General features: G+C 38.3%; 1 protein-coding gene across 4 annotated transcripts in view; it reads right to left on the reverse strand.

Annotated features, from left to right (window-relative positions):
• LOC129680805 (broad substrate specificity ATP-binding cassette transporter ABCG2-like) overlaps positions 1 to 12,625 on the reverse strand; it is a 100,622-nt gene that overhangs the window by 74,221 nt on the left and 13,776 nt on the right. The window lies entirely within an intron of this gene.

Below are 12,625 nucleotides of genomic sequence, written 5' to 3' on the forward strand. Positions count from 1 at the left end.
AATATAATATAATATAATATAATATAATATAATATAATATAATATAAATTATTTATATATAATATAATATATAATAATTATACATTATATAACATAATTATAATATATTTAATTATAATTATTAATATAGCATATAAAATATATTATATACATGCCCCTTTAAAATCTGATTAGACTGAGACCTTAAGGTTAATTGAGCTTATGAAACAGGCTTAACATGTTACATTCAATAATCTTAGTTTTAGTGTTTAAAAGACATCCATCTATAAAAACCTTTCTCTTTGCCTATTTTTCATGGAACTTGTTTCATGTGTATGAAATGTATATGTCCAGGCATGGAAAAGAAAGGGCTCAGAGGGCTCAATTTACTTCATTGCTGTCCCTTTCCATATGGGATTCTTTTCCTATGAAAATTATGCAGGGAAGATGCAGGATTAAATTTTTAGAATGAAGAAAAGTGTCACCATGTAGGAAAAAAAACCCTCAGGATTTAAGAAGAATTAACAAAAAAGAGAAAAAGAGAAAGGGATGGGATTAAAATAGTCTCTGGTACACGTAACTAGAGACCTGGGAAGAAAAGAGAGGGAAAATAAAGTAGAATCAGTGTTTAAAGAAATTTTGGGCAGTATTCTCCCAAACAGATCAGAGTTTTGAGTCTCAGAATGAAGTTCCAAAAACAACAAACAACAAGCATGATAGATACACAGGAATTCAAAGATGTGCCTAGGCACAACTGGCAAAATTTCTGAAGAATGTTTTTATGTCCCTAAGTTAGCATTCACGACTCTATTTTTTTTTTAATGGAGTAGTACAATAAACCATAGCAACTATTTCCCTGGAGCAATAAAACAAAATCAGTACTTTTTAGTGGAAACAACTTGACCAAAAAAATATGTCACAGAATTTTGAGACCCATTAAAGCAAGTTTAATGAGAAAACAAAACAAAACAAAAGGCCACAAGTAATGTACAAACTTTACAGCTTCACTTTAAATATATCCTGTTAAATTTCTCCACATTGTCAGAAATCAGTATATGTGTGTCAATGCAAACACACCAATCAAGTCTCCTATTGACAGCCCCAGCATGACCAGCTACAGTGGTCACTTTGTATCCTTCCAAACCACTGGAAAAATCAAGAACATACCACTCAACTTAGTCATTGGCTCAAGATGAAAATGAGATTTTTGTAAGGTTTTCACTAATAAAAGGCTACACTGAAACGAAAGGACCAAAGAAAGATCATCCACACCAGCAGATGGTGATCTAGAACTGGTAAACTGGTAATGGTGTTACAAGTGTGAGCAGCTGGTGTGGTCCCAGTAGTTGAGTTGAGTCTGCATCGTCACTGCTGAGCAGCCACATAATTCCTAACAACCTCCCTCCCAGGCTTAGGAGCTTCCTGACTCAGCCCAATGCATTAGACAGAACACAGGAATACCACTCAGCAGAAGTGAGGAGGCCTTAGAAGAAGGGAGGGAAACAGGAGCAAATTCCAGAGCTCGCACATGGAAAAACGCATTACCCTAAATTGAAACAAACAAACAAAAATACATTAAGGATTACAAAACAAAGAAAGTGTAAAACTTCAGTACCTCACCACAACATGCAATCTCTAGTTAATTTAGATGACTCACAAACTGTCCACCACCCTCACATTCACAGTAATCTTTCCTGTGGCAGCCTTCCTGTCATGTAGACTGTGCATTAGACTGGTACTTTTTTCTTTAACACAAAAGAAAACCTTCAGACCCTATCCAGACAAAATTCAGCATCTACCCTTGTATTTCCTGGTTTTGGGGGGACTGCTAATCAAGTGGAATTTTCTCATTTCTGTATCCCAGGCCGTCTGTAAAGACTATGTCTTATATTAAGATCAGGTAGCACTAGTCAAAGATACACATGGCTAAAGGTCAAAATTAGAAGCTGTGAGCCAGCAAATTAGATTAGAAATGACTTACAAATCCTGGTTCTCGATGAATAAAAGAGCTCACAAATACAAGTCTTTAAAGTAATTTGTTTTTAGTATTGCAGATAATTAGGTCAAAAGCTATCTGCCATGAGCTATATCCGAGCAGGGGTTCTCTAGTAAGTGGAACAGGGACTGTTTCTAACATGAACTCAATGGCTGGCTCTTTTATATCGCCCCCCGAGAGGAGGATGACCTCCCCTATCAGTGAACTTAGAGAGGAGCGTGGAGGAGATGAGGGAGGGTGGGATTGGGAGGGAATGAGGAAGGGGGCTACAGCTGGGATACAAAGTAAATAAATTGTAACTAAAATAAAAAAGTAGTAAAAAATAATGTATAACTGTTAATACATTAATTACATGGTAAAATTTGATGGGAATCAAGACACATGTAAAAGAGAAATTCTTGATTTTGTAAATTTTCTGTGTTTGTGTGTGTACATGTTTGAAATCTTTAAGTAAGTTTATTCTGTACATTAGTAGAAAAACAAAAGCTATCTGCCTCAGAGCTGAGAGAGACTGGGGCATAGGTCCCATCCTAACCCAGCTGCTGTCTTCCATGGATAACTGGTCACAAAGGAAAAATTACTTTTCTCCAACAGAGTCTCACTGGGGTACAAACCACTTTTAAGGCCAGGCCCTGTGCCCAGTAGAAGATGCCCAACACAAAGTGATTCAATGGCATTTTTGGACTTTCTTTATCTAAGAATGGTTTAAATGGTTTATTAGGATTTTGTTTTGTTTCCTTATAGGTCCTTTGTGTATATATCATGGCTTTTGGTTTTATGTTTTTATTGGATTTTGTGTGTGAAAATGTGTGTCTGTATGTGTTTCTTAAGCTTTTTCTGTGGCTGTTTCTTTCTTTCTTTCTTTCTTTCTTTCTTTCTTTCTTTCTTTCTTTCTTTTCCTATTCTGGTGTGTTTTCATATTATCTAATTTTATTTTATTACTATTATTATTCTTTAGATGTTTGTATGCTAATGAGAGAAAGGTTGTGGATTTGGGTAGGAGTTGTGTGAACAGAAACTATAATCAAAATATATTGTATTTTTGAAAATATGATATATTTCCAATTAAAAAATGCCTGTGCTTCCTTCTGCTTCCTTCAGAAACTAGGAGACAGACTGTAAGGAGAATCAAACACTGTCCATCAGCACATTCACCTGATGCATTTGAAGCACCTGAAACAGGTAATGTGACTGAGAAATTCAGACTTCCTTAATTTCAATTCAATTTCTACATATGATATTGAACTGGAAAATACAAGCATCCATTATTTCTTGGTCTGGGATGTATTTTTATTATTGGATTGCTTATAAGCAACTTTATAAAGCCATAAAAATTTTCTATATCATATCAAATAACTTCATTCCTGAGTTTATTTTTTTTAATTAAATTTTTATTTTTTAATATTAGTTACAGTTTAATAATTTTGTATTCCAGCTGTATCCCGCTCCCTCATTCCCTCCCAATCCCACCCTTCCTCCCTCTCTCATCCTCCTTCCTCTCTCACCCTCCCTCCCTCATCTCCTCCCTTTTCCTTTCCAAGTCCACTGATAGGGGAGATCCTCCTCCCCTTTTATCTGACCCTAGCTTATCAGGTATCTTCAGGCCTGGATGCAAAGTCCTCCTCTGTGGCCTAGCAGGACTGCTCCTCCCTCAGGTGGTAGGGGAGGTCAAAGAGCCAGCCATTGAGTTCATGTCAGAAATAGTTCCTGTTCCCCTTACTAGGTACCCCCTTGGATACTGAGCTACTATGGGCTACATCCAAGCAGAGGTTCTAGGTTATATCCATACATGGTCCTTGGTTGAAGATACAGTCTCACAAAAGACCCCTGTGCCCAGATATGTGGAGCTCCTGTCCTGAGTTTCTTAATAGTACAAAACAGGACAGGTAAAATAGCTGCCTGATAACCTAAGTTTAATCTCCAGAATCCACATGTTTCAGGAAAAAGAACCAACTCAAGTTGTCTTTTGACCTCCCCATGTTCATTGTGACATGCACACATGCATGCACACAGAGATGTTTAAAAGTTTTAAAGTACTATTATATTTCTTTTGACATAATCAAGTGCTTAAATAAAATTTAAAGTGAACACCACCTAGGTAACTGCTACATTCTTCCAGCTGGAAATAACAAATCTGTAATATGAGCACAGTTGTTAGAGTCTAAAGAAAATACTGCTTTTTCAGCTGTTTTCTATTTGCTGAAATCAATCTGTTTCCTCAAGCAAAACAAATGAGATAAATCACAGAGTCAGGTCTTACCTCTAAGGATCCCACTGGCAGGGTGGAACAGTTCTTGAGTGGGAAGTGAGGATTGAAAGAAAATAAAAAAATAAAAAAAAAACAATACCCAACACACAGGGTCAGTTCAAGAGGGCTGCCAGTAGAAACTGTTGTGCTGGCTTTTTCCATAATTCCTTTTTATACTCAGAGCAAAGTACCTCAATACAATGTAGGGGTTCATTGAGAAGTCAAAGTCGTTTACCTCGACCACCTGTCTGTGTGATCCTCACACAAACAAAAGGAAATGAACTTGGCAAAACATACTGCCTATCCCTGTCTCAAACAAAAGGAAGTGAACTTGGCAAAATATTCTGGCTATCCCTGTCTCCAGGTGAAGGCCAGGGTGAAAACATGTTTTTCACTGAGAACTCAATAACAAAGCAGCCTGACAAACAGGTCTCTCTTTTTTATATTTTTAAAATCAACCATAACTTAAGAGCTATGGAGCAGAAGATTGTGCCTATCTTAGCTTGTCCCTCTTGAAAGATGTATTTTTACCGGTCATTTGTACATGAATTCCATCATTCATGCCCTGTCTTAAGTTGAATATTCTTCAGAGAGATCTTAGCCATCTTTGACTACCAACCTCCTCTAGGGTAGATGGTGGAATTTAATCTTTTGCAGATCAGCTTTAACATTCTAAAAGGCCTGGATGAAGGTTTTAATTATCACTGGTAGGAGACATGCTCCTAATAAGAGTAATAAGCCAAGTCCTATAACACTCCATAAAAGTGGCTTAAAAGATGACCCCTTAACAGAATACCAAGCCTGAGAAACAAACCATAATAAAAGGCTGTCGACCAACCAGAACCTGTTGTCTATTTGAAAGCTTAGAAGTACATTGGTTTACATTGTTAATTTACAATAATGGCAAGAAACATTAAAGTTTGAATCTTATATAAAAATGTTAACTTCTCCAAACAACAAAGCATAGGAGAATTTACACAGGCAGTTACAGGGTCTCCCAAGAGTTTCTAAGGCAAGCTTCCAAATATAGGTCTGCTGAAAACCAGAATCAGACCATCAAAGTCCCAAAGTCAGTCCTCTTTCCCATTCTTCCTGATTTTGTTGAGAATTGCCTAACTACCAGAAAAATCAAGTATATATATGTCTGTTCTAGTCAAGTTGCATCTAAAAAGGTTTTAGCATAACATCTTCACCTGGGAGCAGAATTTAACAAAGGTGGGTCAGGAGCATAAGTCCAATATAGTTCTCTGTTCATCTTCAGGAAAGAATTCATTATCATCAGCAGCAGGAACATCCTCCTTCTGGGAAACATCCCCCGCAAATTGCACCAACCTTTCTGGGATCCACCTGGCTCCTTCAGCATCCTGTGGAAAAACACATACATGCCCTCTTCCCCATATTAATATGGGGTCAGGGCCCTACCATATTCCAATAATCAGATCTTTCCATTTTACTTGGGAATAGTTTTCTTTGGTAATAGGGTGCCACAATCGATCAGCTGCAGAACAGCTTTATATATCCACATTCAAAAAACTTAAAGAGAATATGATTAAGATTTACGGATATAACTCCCCCTTTTTATTTTTTGCAGACGTTTAAAATATATGCAATGATCAATAATCTATAACCAAGACATATTGAACATGGAAAACTTATATATTTAAAATAGAGAAAACACCTTGCTATTTGTTGAATCCAATTTTTTATGACCACTAAAGCTTTGAGGCAGAATTAACCATTAGCTTTCTTAACAGAGAAATTAGAAACTGCCTATTTTTTCCTCAAGTGATTTTAGCTGTAGCTTGACATTGCTCAGCAAATTCTGACTTCTACAATAAATGGTCTTCTCCTGCTAAACATTCTCTTGATAATTGTTTCCAGTCCCCTAGGCAGAGGCCCTCAGTAGACAAGGATTCTAACAGAGCTTGAGGAAAAGGTGCTGTAGGACCATACTGAGCACATCCAATTTTCAATTATTTTGTTTAAAAGGTATAGGAGCATGGGCTCTTACCATATTACCCTGTCCATCAGGTTTATCTACAATTGGAAAGCCATAAAACTCAGTTATATCTTCTCCTTTTGTCCAGCTTGTTCTAAAGAAGCTTGTAAAGGGGATACAGTTGTTCATGCAGTGGACAAAGGAAAAGGCCCCCTTGTCTTTTGAGCTATAGCAACTGTAGCTATCCCTGGAGGAGTATCTAAGCCTGCAATCAATGAGGGAGTTGAAGTGGGGGATTGAGCCTCATTTTCCCTAGTAGTCAATTCTCCAATTTTTCTGTTTATTTCCTCTAACTCTGCAACCTCATCAGGATCTAAGTCATCCTCAAACTCTTCTGCTAACAAGAAACCCTGAAAGTTTCACGTTCTCAGACCCATGCCACATACACAGACTATTTTTAATTAAATCCCATACAAAAAACATGAGGCTACTGCCTTGTCCCATTTTTACTCTCAAAATTTACTCATCACACCCCTTTCCCTTTAGTTTATGATCCAAGCTTGCCCAAACCATGGTGTCTATCATTACTTCCCCATTTGGACAGCAAACTGTCAGAGTCCGCTGGCAGAGTTGAACAGTTCTTAAATGGGAAGTGAGGATTGAAAGAAAACACACACACACACACACACACACACACACACACACACACTACACATGGGATCTGTTGGAGAGGGCTGCCAATAGAAACTGTTGCGCTGGTTTATTCCATAATTCCTTTTTATAGTCAGAGCAAAGCACCTTGATACAATGAAGGGGTTCATCAAGAAGTCAAACTTATTTACCTCGATGACCTGTCTGTGTGAACTTCATACGAACAAAAGGAAATGAACTTGGCAAAAACATCCTGCCTTTCCCTATCTCCAGGTAAAGGCCAGGGTGAAAACATGTTTTTCACTGAGAACTCAATAACAAAGCAGACTGACAAACAGGCAGCTCTCCACACTTTACAAAGCACCATATTTATTATTAAAGTGAGTTACATACTATTTTGTTGTAGTACCTTTCCTCATATTTGTATTCCAAATACAAACAGGAGAAAAAAAAGAAAAACAAGATCATTCTAAATAGCTACAATCCTTCAAGGCATCTCCTAAAGCTCTCCTTACAAGTATGAAAGGTCACTAATTATGAATACAAATATTTAAGTTACAGCATTAACAATTTAGCCCAGGTCATAGAACTAGAACTTTCTAGCTAAGGTCTTTACCTTTAGCTATCTCTTATTATATATCTGTAAATGCAAGACTCCTGCTCATAACTGCATTTTCTTTAGATTACCTTGCAAACCTATGATTTCTAGAAGGCAGGCTCAATAGTTAAATGCACTTGTCACCAAGCCACATGTCCTGAGTTCTTTCCCTGGATGGACATCCACAAACACACACACACGCACACACAAATAAGTAAATAATAAGTGTACTAAAGTTTCAGTAAAAACACAGTATCTAAAAGTTTTATTTATGAACTAGACATACTGGCCCACAGCAGTTCAAGGCCAGCAGCAGCTACACAGAGAATTGAAGTTACCATAGGTAACATGGAACCTTATTTCATAAACAAACAACAGAGAAAACAGACTGTGGCATACTTATAATCCCAGCACTTGGAGGTAAAAGAAGGAGGATAAGTATTCCAATATCATCCCCTACTACTTAGCCAGTTCCTGAAACATTATCTCAAAATGACAAAAATTAATTGAAAGTATAAATCATAATTCATGAAAACTGAATTTCCTATCAGATTATAGCTATTAAAAAGAAGGGATCTCTGTACAACAACAGATCGTCTGGAAGTAGCTCCATCCCCGATCTCAAGCTGTAATACAGAGCAATAGTAATAAAAACTGCATGGTATTGGCATAGAAACACAAAGGAGGATCAACAGAACCAAATAGAAGACCCAGAAATAAACCCACACACCTATGAATACTTGATTTTTGACAAAGAAGCCAAAACCATTCAATGGAAAAAAGACAGCATCTTCAACAAATGGTGCTGGACCAACTGGATGTCGACATGCATGAAAATGAAAATAGATCCATATTTAGCACCCTGTACAAAACTAAAGTCCAAGTAGATCAAAGACATCAACATAAAACCAGATACTCTAAATCGGTTAGAAGAAAAAGTGGGGAAGAGCCTAGAACTCATTGGCACAGGAGACAACTTCCTGAACAGAACACCAATAGCACAGGCTCTAAGAGCAACAATTAATGAATGGGACCTCATGAAACTGAAAAGCTTCTGTAAAGCAAAAGACACTGTCGTCAGAACAAAACGACTGCCTACAGACTGGGAAAGGATCTTCACCAACGCTATATCTGACAGAGGGTTGATATCCAGAATATATAAAGAACTAAAGAAGTTAAAAAGCAATAAATCAAGTAATCCAATTAAAAAATGGGGTACAGAGCTAAACAGAGAATTCTCTGTAGAGGAATATAGAATGGCAGAGAAACACTTAAAGAGATGCTCAACATCCTTAGCCATCAGAGAGATGCAAATCAAAACGACCCTGAGATTTCACCTTACACCCATCAGAATGGCCAAGATCAAAAACTCAAGAGACAACACATGCTGGAGAGGTTGTGGAGAAAGGGGAACCCTCCTCCACTGCTGGTGGGAATGTAAACTGGTACAACCACTTTGGAAATCAACTTGGTGCTTTCTCAGACAATTGGGAATAGCGCTTCCTCAAGACTCAGCTATACCACTGCTAGGCATATACCCAAAATTTGCTCAAGTACACAACAAGGACATTTGCTCAACCATGTTTGTAGCAGCTTTATTTGTAATAGTCAGAACCTGGAAACAACCCAGATGTCCATCAATGGAGGAATGGATACAGAACTTGTGGTATTTTTACACAATGGAATATTACTCAGCAATCAAAAAGGAGGAAATCATGAAATTTGCAGGCAAATGGTGAGATCTAGAAAAGATCATTCTGAGTGAAATATCCCAGAAGGAGAAAGATACACATGGTATATACTCACTTATATAGACCTATAAGATATGATAAACATAATTAAATCTATACACCTAAAGAAGATAAACAAGAAAGAAGACCCCGGGTAAGATGATCAATCCTCACTTAGAAAGACAAATGGGATGTGCATTGGACATAGGAGAAAACAAGTAACAGGACAGGAGCCTGCCGCAGAGGGCCTCTGAAAGACTCTACCTAGCAGTGTATCAAAGCAGATACTAAGACTCATAACTAAACCTTCGGCAGAGTGCAGGGAATCATATGAAAGAAGGGGGAGAGAGTATGACGTGGAGAGGATAGGAGCTCCACAAGGACCAAATGTATCTGAGCACAGGGGTCTTTTCTGAGACTGATACTCCACCAAGGACCATGTATGGATATAACCTAGAACCTCTGCTAGGATGTAGCCCATGGTAGCTCAGTAACCAACTGGTTTCTCATAGTAAGGGGAACAGGGACTATTTCTGACAGGAACTCAATGGTAGGCTCTTTGACCTCCCTAACCCCCAAGGGAGGAGCAGTCCTGCTAGGCCACAGAGGAGGAGTTTGCAGGCAGTCCTGAAGATACCTGATAAAACAGGGTCAGATGAAAGGGGAGGAGGTCCTCCCCAGTCAGTGGACTTTGAAAGGGGCAGGGAGGAGATAAGAGAGGGAGAATGGGATTGGGAGGGAATGAGGGAGCAGGATACAGCTGGGATACAGAGTTAATAAAATGTAACTAATAATAAAAAATAAAAATATAAAAATAAAAAAAGAAGAAGAAAAAAGAAGGGATCTAACAATGTCTATTACTTTTAGAATCTTCATATCTCCTCATACCCTATTCTCAATGATAACTAGCCAACATGAAAAGGGTGAGATCTTAAAACTCTACTACAAATATTTTAGTGTTTATTACTAAACTACATTAAAATGTGGAAAGAAAATAAACATAAATGGAGAGACTTAGCTTCAAATTTTTGAAAGGTAAGGACATTAAAAATACCATCAATGAACTCCATCCCTAACCCTAGTTGTCTTCCTGGGAAGATGAGCAGCAGGGAAAGGGGAGTGAGCACAGAATTTTAGATCCTCAGATACAAAGCAAAACCAAGAGAACCAGGCAAATGTGTAGTTGAATTTCTGAATTAGAATTTTGTAGGAAGCTATACAGCATGGGGTCTATAACTCAGGTCTTCTTCAACAGTCTCATATGTGTCTAATAATGTCCAATAAAGTCAATATTCCTGTTAACATTCAGTTTATAATTCAATAAATATAATCATAATCAGATGTCAAGGAGCATAAATGGAAAACCAGAGGTCAATAGGAGCACTGTTTCTCAAAAGTATTGAGACCTAAAGTAGTAAATGTATTCTATATCATGTGTATGTTCCACAAAAATAATATTAGTACTCATAGTAAGAGAAAGCTCTATTCCAAGGTCAAATCATCTCAAATCCATTAAAGTATGGGGGGGGGACGACAGCCTCATAGCTGGCAGTGAAATAATCACCAGTGAGGATAAAATAAAACTCAAATTTGCATGAATTTAGCAGGTGGTGGGTTAAAACATCTTAAGTCTTTTCTATTTTCCATCATTTGCCTGCAAATTTCATGATTCCCCTGTTTTTAATGCTGAGAAGTATACCACTGTATAAATGTGCCACAATTTCTGTATCCATTCCTCCACTGAGAGACATCTAGGTTGTTTCTAGGTTCTGGCTATTACAAACAGAATTGCTATGAACGAAGATCATCCAGAATGAGGTAACCCAGAAACAGAAAGATAGATTATACGCTCAATAATAAGCGGATATTAGCCATATAATATAGGATAGCCATACTAAAATCTACAGATCTAAAGAATCTAAACACTAAGGAGGACCCTAGAGGGAGAATGCTTAAATCTCACTCAGAATGGCAAACAGGATAGATACCAGAAGCAGTGGAAGAGAGGAAACAGGATGGGAGCCTACTATAGTGAGCCCTCTGAAAGGCTCCACCCAATCTAAGCAGATGCTGAGCCTCACAGCCAAACTTTGGGCAGAGCTCAGGGAGTCTTATGGAAGAAGAGGGGGTGGTGATAGAAGGACATGGAAGAGACAGGAGCCTCACAAGGAGACCAACAAAGCTAAAAAGTCTGAGCCCAGGGGCTCCTACAGAAACTGATACACTAATCAAGGACCATGCACGGTGAGGGACTAGACCCCCTGCTCAGATGCAGCCAATTAGCAGCTCATTCTCTATGTGGGTTCCTGAGTAAGGGGAGCAGGGGCTATCATGAATTCCATTGCCTTCTCTTTGATCACTCTCTCCTGTTGATGCAGCCTTAACAGACCACAGAGGAAGAAGATACAGGCAATCCTGATGAGACTTGACAAGCTCTGAGCAGATGGCAAGTGAGGAAACTCCCCATTTCTATACACTAGGGGAAAGGAGTACAAAGGAAGAGGGAGGAGGGTAAGACTGGGAGAAATTGAGAGAGGGGGCTTCAATTGGGATATATATAATGAATAAATTTTGGGAAAAAAATAAAAAAAAAACTTTAAAGTCTGAGCAAGTTCCTTTCTTACACATTTACACATATTCAAACCTTGGGGAAAAGTTTCCAAGTGACAATTACCACAACAAAGCTTTAGGCATGGCTACATTAAAATTCCATTGCAAGGTTCATCTCTTTCACAAAGCAGCTGTGACCTTTGCCCTAAGAATGAGTTCTATTGGCTGGTAAACAGTGTTCAAGGTTAAGGGCCGAGGGAGGAACGGAATCTAATAAACATAAAGATGGTTCTACTGACTCAGAGGATTGCTCAGGATATTGGAGGATTTGGTTAAAGGCTGGCTTCATAGATTAGCAAAAGATACCACGTGATCAGACAACATGCACTCCAGGCTTCTGGATAAATGGGTGTCATCTGCTTCCTTTGAAGAAGAAAGCTAGCATGTTTACAACTCTGGTTTCTAGTGCTTTGTGTAAGCTGTGCCCTCTGCAATACGCCACTGCGGTCCTGTGCCACTGCTAACAGGAGTAGCATCAACATTTATTTGAAATTTTCCTCAACACTTCACCATTATAAATTCAACAAAAGGCTAAAGAAACAGGGGGAGAGTGTCTTAAATTCTGTGCCCATTACATTGTGTTCTGAACATTAAAAAAGCAAAGGAAGTAAAAATATTGCGCAGGACTTTTATTTATTTTGAGAAGGAAGAGGCAAGTTTAAAGACTTGTCCAAAGATAACGCTGAGGAGAAAAGGCTTCACAATTAATGTTGAAAGAATAAAGCCCTAGCATAATGCTGGCAACACTATTTTGCAAGACTGGAGCAGTGCAGGGTCAGAGGCAAGGCAGGACAGATGCCCAACAGCAGGATATTTGCGGTTGGGCACCTGAAACACTCTGGGCACCCAAGATAAGAACCGGGTACGTGACTCA

The sequence above is a fragment of the Psammomys obesus genome, unplaced genomic scaffold (assembly GCF_907164565.1).
Source record: "Psammomys obesus unplaced genomic scaffold, mPsaObe1.curated_primary_1811, whole genome shotgun sequence".
In the NCBI taxonomy this organism is placed as follows: domain Eukaryota; kingdom Metazoa; phylum Chordata; class Mammalia; order Rodentia; family Muridae; genus Psammomys; species Psammomys obesus.